The following is a 10,098-nucleotide window of genomic DNA, read 5'->3' on the forward strand; positions in this document are numbered from 1 at the left end:
AACAGACAGACCTGTGATATCCAATTTATCCCAATGTGTTTCAATTTATAAAGTGGGTGCAGGTACTTTAGAGAGCCTTACTGTATTTCTAATATTTAATAGAATCATTATTAATATTAATAATAATTAACAGTCTTTCTTGGAATTCGGGGACACTCATTCACTTATTCATTAATTTTTCACCCACTCATCTCCTCTTTCCTTCTTTCTTTCTTCTCAATCTTTCTTTCACTAACTCCTTTCATCGCTCGTTCATATAGAATCAGTTCTATGATTAACATCATAGAATTAGTGTCAATCAAGTGAAATGTGCAATAATGTTTTCCATAATAATAATGTGTTAAACTCTACACAGCCTATGTGCTGTCATTTAAAATAATAAAGTTTATTTATGCTTCTTAATCAGTGATACATCTGGACAGGGTTGCCAGATATAGGAAATACAAATACAGAACCCTAGGTACATTTGAATTTCAGATGAACAATGAATACTTTTTAGTTTAAATATACTCATGCAATATTTGGGATATATTTATACTAAACATAATCATCATTTTTCAGAAATTCTACTGTAAATGGGCTTCCTGAATTTTTCTCTGGCAACCCTACATGCAGACTCATCTCATGTATATTCCTTGTAAAGTAGAAACGTGGAAAACATTAACACTGATTTTTTAAAAATCTTTTTATTTTGCAATAATTTTAAATTTACAGAAAAATTGCAGTGATAGTACAGGCAGTTCCAGTAGGCCCTTCTGTACGTAGAGCTCAGGAAGTATGTCTCAGCGCTGCGGCTGATGCAATGGTGTGAGCACACTCCACCATGACATGCTTCCTGGGCACACCAGGAAGTAGCAACGCCCCCCCTGAATGAACTCCTAGAGCCACGTGCACAGTACCCCAGCCTTTCAGCCATTGGCCGCCTGTAGCAACGTGTCTCCCTCTGATTGGTCCCCTCATGCTATATATACCCCTGTAGTTCCTCAATAAAATGGATGTGCGTCACTGAACCTGGTCTCCATAGTCGTGCATGCGGACGCCCTAGCGCGTTGGGGCTCCGTCGTCCTCACCCCTGTGGGACCCCCTGCTTCACCCTTCACCTAGGTTCTCCAATGTTAACATTTGACAAAACCCTGGTGCATTTCACAAGACTGAGAAATTCATCAGTAACAGGAGGATTCACCAAAATCCACACTTTATTCGGACTTATCCTACTTCTCCACTGATGTCCCTTTTCTGTCTCAGGATCTAGTCCAGCATCCCACATTGCATTTAACAACTGACTTTCTTTTAAAGTGCCATGTTTTTGGAAGTGAGGTTGGGTGTGTTTATTCGCCTTTCCTTTAAAAAGGGCAACTTTTTGACATTTTTTAAATGACTGCTTTAAATTTTCATAGGTTAACAAAATGTTAGTAGGAGAACCATCGAAAAGAAAATTCAGTCTTGAGGCACTGATTACTTCCTAACAGGTTTTTGGTTTTGTTACAGTCTGGATGAGCTGATGGGAGTGAATTGTATGTGTGAATGTCTTATGTATTGGAGCTGCAATTATAGCATCATTATTTATTGAGCAATTACTATGTGCCAAACATTGTGATGTTATTATTATCAGATCATGAGCCCGTGAGGGCAGAGACAATTCTTTACGTGTGTTGGTAAACCCAGCACAGTGTCTGACATACAGTCTGTGCTCCACAAACATTAACCAAATAAATGAGCTATATAATTGTTTTCCCCAAGTCCATCACAACCAGTTTAACTGGTTTAGACGTTTAGATTTTTCATTAGTCAGATGAGGCAAAGTTATGCTGTGGTGGTAAATGAATTCCGGTATCTCTGTGGCTTCAGAAAACAAATGTTTATTTCTCATTCCTGCTACCTGTCTAACTTAGGGCGGTGGAGCCCTCAAGACTCAGGCTGACAAATGCCCATATGCCCCAACCTCTGCATTCTTGGTCCCCAAAGTGGAGTAGGAGAGAGCTGAAGGCTGCACCCTACTTCTTTTTTTTTAATCCTCACCCAAGGACAGGGAGAGAGGGAGGGGGAGGGGGAGGGAGAGGGGGAGGGGGAGGGAGAGGGGGAGGGGGAGGGAGAGGGGGAGGGGGAGGGGGAGGAGAGGGGGAAGGGGAGGGAGAGGAAGACACTGATCGCCTGCCCTACCACACTCGCCCCAACTGGGGATTGAAGCCACACCCTAGGCATGTGCCCGAACCAGGAAATGAACCAGCGACCCGTCAGTGCACAGGACGATGCTCAACCAACTGAGCCACTCTGGCCGAGCCGCACCCTTCTTCTTAAAGACATTGGTCACTTGTGCCACAGCCCTTTGGTTAGAACTAGTTAAATGGCCTCAGCCAGCGGCAAGAGGGCTGTGACATGTAATCTCCTTTGACCCCCAAAAAGGGAAAACGAAAGGGGGCTTGGTGAATACATGGCATCGTGTGCCATGTGTTTAATTACTTTCGTTTAAGTGGAGCATACCTGTGATGTGTGCTAACCTTCTCCAAGGCAGAGAGAGAGCCATTTCTATCCACTCGCCAGCAGGTTGGCACCAAAAAGGTGCACTGTCAGGACTTGTGGACTGAATAAATCAAACGAATGATCACCTCACTTTTTGCCTGGCTTGGGAAGCACACACTCTGAGTCATATTTAATTCCCTCACTCCCAGGCCGAACCCTTTCAAAGATCCTAATTAGATTCTTAGAAGAAATAATACCCATCAGACAAACAAATGACAGGAGGTTGCCTGTGGAGCTAAACTCCGGGCTGGGAAAATGTAATAAGAGGGTCCGTTCCTCGGGGGACTAGACAGATATGAGGGGAAAAGGTCGTGCCTATTCACAGCGGGCACAATGCCCATAGACAGTGTCCTTCAAGGACCAGCGCCCTGTTCGCTGTTAGTCTGACAAGGAAGAGAGAACACGTTTATGGAACTGTAAGGACACTCTGTTTCTGATCAATTAAGCTTCAGAGATAAATTAAGTTCTGATCAATGAAGCTCCAAATTGTTGGCAAGTTTGTTCTATAACCAGAAAGGCTGCATTATGGGAAATATGGGGAATTCCAGAACCATCTCTCTGCTGCACTTTGGCAAAGCAACGGCAGTTCACCTTGGTGCTCTGGCCTGTTTATTATCCTCTTGTGTGGATGCACTTGGGTTGTCACAGTATCATAGGGTGTCACCTGGGACCTCAGAATCATTTGAGAACAACCAGCTCTATTTGCAGATGAGGACATTGGAGACCAGACAGGTTAAACTCAGCACGGTTTAATGTCTGTCACTGAGCAGGCTGTGCACTGCGGAACTTAGAGGGTACTAGTAACACAGGCTCCATGTGAATGACGCCTCCTGGGATAGTCCTGTTTGCTTCCACGGTGAACACAAAATGACCTCTAGTTGATTTGAATGAAAAATGTGTATACATTTCAAGTATCATTCAACTGAGATGATTTGAAGAAGGTTAGCATAGCTTTGTAAATTGTGATTCTCTGAATCTTGAAGAGTCCCATATTTTTATTTCCTTTTTTAAAGTCAGGATTTTATGGCAGCTAAGAGCTCAGACTCTGGAATCAGGCAGAAATGTGATCTGACTGTTAATTAGCTATGACCTTAGGCAAATCTCTTTAGCTCTCTAACATCAGGCTCTTCATTTGTAATATGAACATAATATTATGACTGGGTGGGACAATGTTAGCTACAAATTACCCATTTTCCCCACCCCAACCTGGCTTCTTTGCCTACTCTGGATTTGTTCTAGGTAGAAATGGGCTCGCCTTAGACCAGGGGTGGGTAAACTTTTTGACTCGGGGGCCACAGTGGGTTCTTAAACTGGACTGGAGGGCCGGAACAAAAGCATGGATGGAGTGTTTGTGTGAACTAATATAAATTCAAAGTAAACATCATTACATAAAAGGGTATGGTCTTTTTTTTTTTTTTTAGTTTTATTCATTTCAAACTGGCCGGATCCGGCCCGCGGGCTGTAGTTTGCCCATGGCTGCCTTAGACTATGGATCATGATTGGGCACAAGGCAATCAATCTTGCAATCCCATTCCCTGCTTTCTGAGACTCCTTTGCAGCTAGGGGTAGCCATGTGATCTGCTCTGACCAATGGGAGTATTGCTTTCACTTTCAGGAGATTCAATTACACTTGAGTTCATTTCATTCTTTAAAGAATTAGATAGATCTTGAAGGTGGAGTCCAGTTGGGAAGAGAATCCATCTGTGCCAGTGGCCCTCTTGTATGACCTGGGACTAGCTACTTGCCTTTGGGATCTTGGTTTTCTCACGTAAAGTGAGGAGGGTTGAATGGTGCCTGGCAGATTATTTATTTATTCATATGTAGTATAGGCAGAGAGTACTCTTCAGACCTCATGCCTGGCCACCCACTGCCCAACACCCTTCTAGCTTCTCTCCAAGGGGAAGGTGCTCATTGGCTCCTTCAGAGTCTGGGACACTCCTGGGGCCATGTGTCCCAGAGGAAGGGGTCATTGTGTGGCAATGGCTGTAGCTCTGCTCTGCCGCCTCCTCCACTTCACAAGGCTGGGTAGGACCATGATCTAACACCTGCTTGAAATTTTATACTTTCCTTTAAATGTTGGCCACGGGATTGGGTTATATATTAAAGCTGATAAGACTCTAAGACTTATGTTCATGGTTGGGGTTGGGGGATTAGGAAAACTGTTTTAGTCTAGAGTTTAAACCAAGTGCTCTAATTTAACTTTTTTTTAGGGAGTTCTGCATTGGTGATTATTAGGCCCAAGGTCAACTTTCAATAAGTGTCCAACCCAGCTACTATTCCTTTCATATGGTTCCCTGAGGAACTTTGGGAGCAGGGTGAGTGGGAGGGAAGGTATAAGGAGATTGACAGGGGCAAGATTCAGGCATCCCTGGATCCTAGTCTCAATAGCATCAACAATATTAGCAAAATCTCAATGCAAGCTAATTCCTATTAAACTTTTAACAAATATTTCACAAACACCCATTTTATGCTATGCCAGCCATCTCTGATGTTCTAAGATGCTAAAATTCTACCACATTGGTTAGGACCGACATTGAACCCAAAATTCCCATCTTCCCAATGGTTTGTGGTTTCTACTCCTGAGACTGAATACCAGTGGTGGCTCCAAGGGACAGTTGGTGAAGTAAATGGTCCAAGCAGCGTTTTAGGAGGGGCTGAGGAAATTCCCTATTTCAGCACAGCCTCCTCTCCAGTGCTCTAAAGCCACCTCCAGCCCATCCTTTCTCTGCAGGATGGTTTGCACTTACTGGCCTCCCATTTGGTTTATTTAGGAAAATTTGTGTCTTGAGCTTCAGATCTTAACTCTGAACCCACTAATATCTAGAACAACGGGTAGCTACGTCGGTTTGCCATTGGTCCTCACTGAAACCACTTTGGTTGGCGGATCTTTGATTCCACCCCTCCTCCCCTGTGATAATCTTCAAGTTGATCAATTTTAATGGAATTTGAGCCTGCAAAAGGCATTAAAATGCACTTTAAGATAAGAATGCTTTCATTCACCCTGTGTCCAGCATCCAAGACTCTGTGGGGTCAGAAATGGCATGATCAAACTTTATTTGGTGTAGCAGAAAGGGCAGGAACTGTGCTCACTGTCACACCTGGATTCACATCCCAGCTCTGCCACTTATGAGCTGTCTGATCTGGGACAATATCTCTTAGCCTCAGTTTTTTCTTGAAAAGCGGGTATTGTCTCTGTGCCTGGCTTACAGAGTTGCTGTGAAGATGGAATGAAAACATGTATTAAGGGGCAGCGCTTGGGCACACAGTAAGTGCTCAGTAAATGGAAATGGTTATTATTAAACACTATCAAGTGGCAGCAGCCATGGTGATGGGGGCTCCATTCAGAAAGCCACTCATCATCTTCAGCCCATGGCCCACAAAAACTACTGGGCAAAGATGAAGGTAAACATTACAAGACATACTTTAAGAATAACACTCTTAAATTGTATATCTCTGTTTCCTCACAGCTTCTTGTCTCAGAGATATTTGGATTTCAGCTTGCAGGAGGAGGTGGTGTGGTTTTTTTTTAGAGTTGTTTTTTTAAGTTTCTAATAGTGGATAGGAGTGGAGCTGGGTGAAGGAAGAGGGCTGCAGGAGTGACTCAGGGAAGGAGATGAGGTACTGGAGTCCTCCAGGTGGGATAAAGAAGAAGAATTTATGTCATGAAGACAATGTCCATTTAGTAGCCATGACACAGAAACCCCTTTTCAGAAAGATCCCATGCTTAGTTCGATGTTGTGCCGTCATTGTCATCTTGAAATTAATAGTTTTAATTAAGGGCCCTGAATTTTCATTTTGCACTGAGCTCTGAAAATGTTCTTATATGTCCAGTCCTGCATAAGTATAAGGGTGAGGAGTGGAAGGGGCTCAGTGTAGCTTGAGCTGCCTGCCCCTGTGGATTACCCAGTGATCATCACCTTTGAACCACGAGGTATCCCAGAATCAACACTTTTTAATCCCCTTGAGAGGAAGGAGGACTTGGATGTGTATGGGTGTCTTTAAGAATGGGGAATCTTGTTGTCCCTGATCAAGGTGGATCTGATATAACCAGGAAGGCTGTTGGGGAGCACATGAGACTTGGTTGGAAAGTTTGTAAGGAGGACATTCTGAGAAAAGGGAAGTGTGTGGAAGGCCGCCTGCCCTGTTTATCAGAATTCCAACTTAGGGGAGACTTAGGGGAGTGTCGAAGGTGGCGCCCCTAGTTATTCCCTGGCCTTTCCAAACAAGTATGTGCATGTGCAGACCCCCAGGTGTTTACTGGAATCCTATGCCTAATCTTTGGGTGCCTTTGCCTTGAGGACCAATGCAAACACATGTGTCCTCCCAAAGATTACTCACCCCATTGATTGTATCTAAAGATAAAAACTGCAATAAAAGCCTAAGGAGGCAGGCAATTGGGGCTGTCTGGTTGCTATAGCCAGGCAGTCCCTTAGCCTCTCTTTCACAGCAAAAGTTCTGTCAGAATAATTCATTCATCCGTGGCTCAGGATCTGCTGATCAGCCCTGGCAGAAGGCATTTCCCTATGAGCAGCTGTTAGGCTGGCACCTATGGTGGATTTATGCTATCAGAAGTCCGCACTGGCTGCCCTCGCCCATAGGACATTTTGCCCTATTATGATTTTTTTTTCTGCACATGGGAATAATGTAATGACTGTATACTGTTTCTGCCTTCTCAGCATCCTTATTTCCTTTGCAGGAACTCTCCTTCTCTTTTCCATGAGTTTCCAGTGGGACTGCTAATCATGATGTGCTGTCCTCAGCCCATGGACACGTGACCCAGGCTGGACCAATCACAAGGCTACATCCCCCCCACCCACCCCCACGTCTGTGAGTGAGGCAGGGTGGCAGTTTAGGGGCTACCAAAGTTGAAACCATCTCCATCCTCTGATTGCATTGAGATGGAAATTGCAGGTCACTGAAAGACAGACTAATCAGAGTATTTCGCTCTTCCTTAATTCTCTGTGATCACAATGCAACTGTTCCTGTTGCTGCCTGAATGTGGGAATCATCAATTGCTCTGATGGGCACAGATCCCTGCAGCTGTGCAGCTCACTCAGGGAGGGGGTCAGACAACACAGGGCCTGCAAACAGGACCAGGAAACCACTGCAAAAGTCCAGGATATCGCCACCCCTTTTATTTCCATAGGGAAGAAATAAGGCCTACTTGTTTGTTTTATTTATATAGTTAGTTAGTAAATTGATATTTATTTGGGAACCAATAGGTGCTTTTTTTTTGAGCGTCCATAGAAACAGCTATCTAAAAAGTGAGGAAGCATAATTCTCAAAGAGAATTTAAGAGGAGATCCTTAAGACATGGAACCATGCAAGGGCTTTTCATTTTGTTTTCTTTTAAAAAACAGCTTTGTAGACATATAACTTGCATACCTTAAAAGCCACTCATTTTAAGTGTACTATTTAATGGTTTCTAGTAATTTACCATCACCACAGTACAATTTTAGAACATTTTCATCCCCCTCCCTCCAATTTCTTGTACCTATCTGCATGCATTCTCCATCCCCACCCCTGGCCCCTGGCAACCACTAATCTACTTTTTCTCTCTATAGCTTTGCCTTTTCTGGATATCTCTTATAAACAGAATGATGTAATACATGGTCGGCTTTTGTCTGGCTTCTTTCATTTAGTAAAATGTGTTTGAGGTTCATCTATGTTGTAGCTATATGAGTAGTTGATAGTTCGTTTCTTTTTATTGCTGTAAATTACCCCATTGTATGCCGACACCACATTTTGTTTATCCATTCATCCATGTGAGCATTTGGGTTGTTTCCACTTCGGGGCAATTATGAATAATGCAACTCTGAATGTTCCCACACAAGGCCTCACATAGAGCGATGGCTCTTTAGACAATGCTGGATTCTCCTTCCTCACCACAGCAAGGCAAGCTCTCTCTTGGCAGAACTTTTGTGAACCTTGCTTGAAAATAATGGATAGGGTGATAAAACTCATCTGCTACTCTTTTTTAAAAAATATTTTTTTTATTGGTTCAGAGAGGAAGGGAGTGGGGGAGAGAGAGAGAGAGAGAAACATCAATGATGAGAGAGAATCATTGATTGGCTGCCTCCTACACATTCCCTACTGGGGATCGAGCCCACAACCAGGCATGTGCCCTTAACCAGAATCAAACCCGGGACCCTTCAGTCCGCAGGCTGACGCTTTATCCATTGAGCCAAACCAGCTAGGGCAACATCTGCTACTCTTGAGAAGCCAAAATTGTTATAGAGGGTGTCAGAAGGTCTTAGTCCCTAAGTGAGGGATTTTCCCATATTTCCCTTAGCAAGGCAGGACAACACACAAAAGGGGCCAATTAGTCCCTTGGTTGATACACACACACACACACACACACACGCACACGCACACACATACATATATATGATATATATGGATATCTGGAATGATCTATTTTCTCATTGGGGTTGCTATGCTGAGAAAATGTAAAGTTGGTGCTCACTAGTGCCACTTGTTCACTATTTGGAAGCAGACTGAATTTATTCAATAATATCATTAAGTGCCTTCTAGGTGCTAGGCACTGTCTATGTATTATAATAATAGCTGTGCAAGAAATGGACAAAAAATACCTAGAGCTTATCTCTAGTTGGGGAGACCATGAAAAATATAAGATGTGCTACGTGGTGATACGTATTATGGAGAAAAATGGAGCAGAAGAGGGAAGTAGGGAGTTCCTGGGACATTGTAGAGACTGCTATTTTGAAGAGGGGAAAGCTGGGGAAGATCAGATTGAGAAGGTGATGTTTCAGCAAACCCTTAAGGAAGCTGTGTCATCTAATGCTACCTAACGAATCACCACAGACTTAGCTGCTTAAAACAACACACATTTATTGTCTCACAGCTTATGAGGGTTAGGAGTCTGGATTCTCTGCTTCAGGGTCTCCCACAGTCAGCTTCAATCAAGTTGGCTTAGGTTAGGGTTCTACCCAAAAGCTCAACTGGGAAAGAATCTGCTTTCAAGCTATTGGATTATAAGAATCTTAGTTCCTCAAGGGCTTTTGGCCTGAGGGTCTCAATTCCTAGCTAGGCACCCTCATTTCCTTGCCACGTGGGTCTCTCTATAGTAACTTGTATCATCAAAGCCAGCAAGGGAAGGAGTCTGCCACCAACAAGGAAAGTATTGCCTTATGTAACATGACCACAAAAGTGACATTCCAACAACAGCTGTGATAGGTCTTGCCTATACTCAGTGGTAGGAGATTTTTCAGGGGTGTCAGTACCAGGAAGCAGGATCATTATGGGCCTTCTTGGAAGCTGCCTGTCAGTGAGTCCTGGGGGACCTCAGGGCGGGTGGACAGTGTAAGAAGCAGAAGGAACAAGGCAGAAGGATTTGTCTGAGTGTTCAAGGAATAGGGAGGAGGCAAGTGGCTGGAGTCCACTGAGCAAGGGGTAAGGGAGTGGAAATGAGGACAGGGGTGGGTAATGGGGCCCAGGTTATGTGGGACCTTTTTGACTTTCACTTTAAATGAGATGGGAATCACTGGAGGGTTTTGAGCAGAGGAATGACATGAGCTGACATTATTCTAGATCCTTGATACTCAAACTGTGGTCTGT

The 10,098-nt window shown here is 43.8% G+C and overlaps 1 protein-coding gene across 1 annotated transcript in view; it reads left to right on the top strand.

Moving 5' to 3' along the window:
* COQ7 (coenzyme Q7, hydroxylase) overlaps window positions 1-8,185 on the top strand; it is an 80,069-nt gene extending 71,884 nt beyond the window's left edge. The window contains exon 7 of the mRNA XM_081089842.1: window positions 7,217-8,185. The gene's annotated coding sequence lies outside the window, so the exon portion shown is untranslated. The remainder of the gene's footprint in view (window positions 1-7,216) is intronic.
* The last annotated feature ends 1,913 nt before the right edge of the window (window positions 8,186-10,098 follow it).

This window comes from Myotis nattereri (assembly GCF_964212035.1).
Source record: "Myotis nattereri genome assembly, chromosome: 4".
NCBI classification, from domain to species: domain Eukaryota; kingdom Metazoa; phylum Chordata; class Mammalia; order Chiroptera; family Vespertilionidae; genus Myotis; species Myotis nattereri.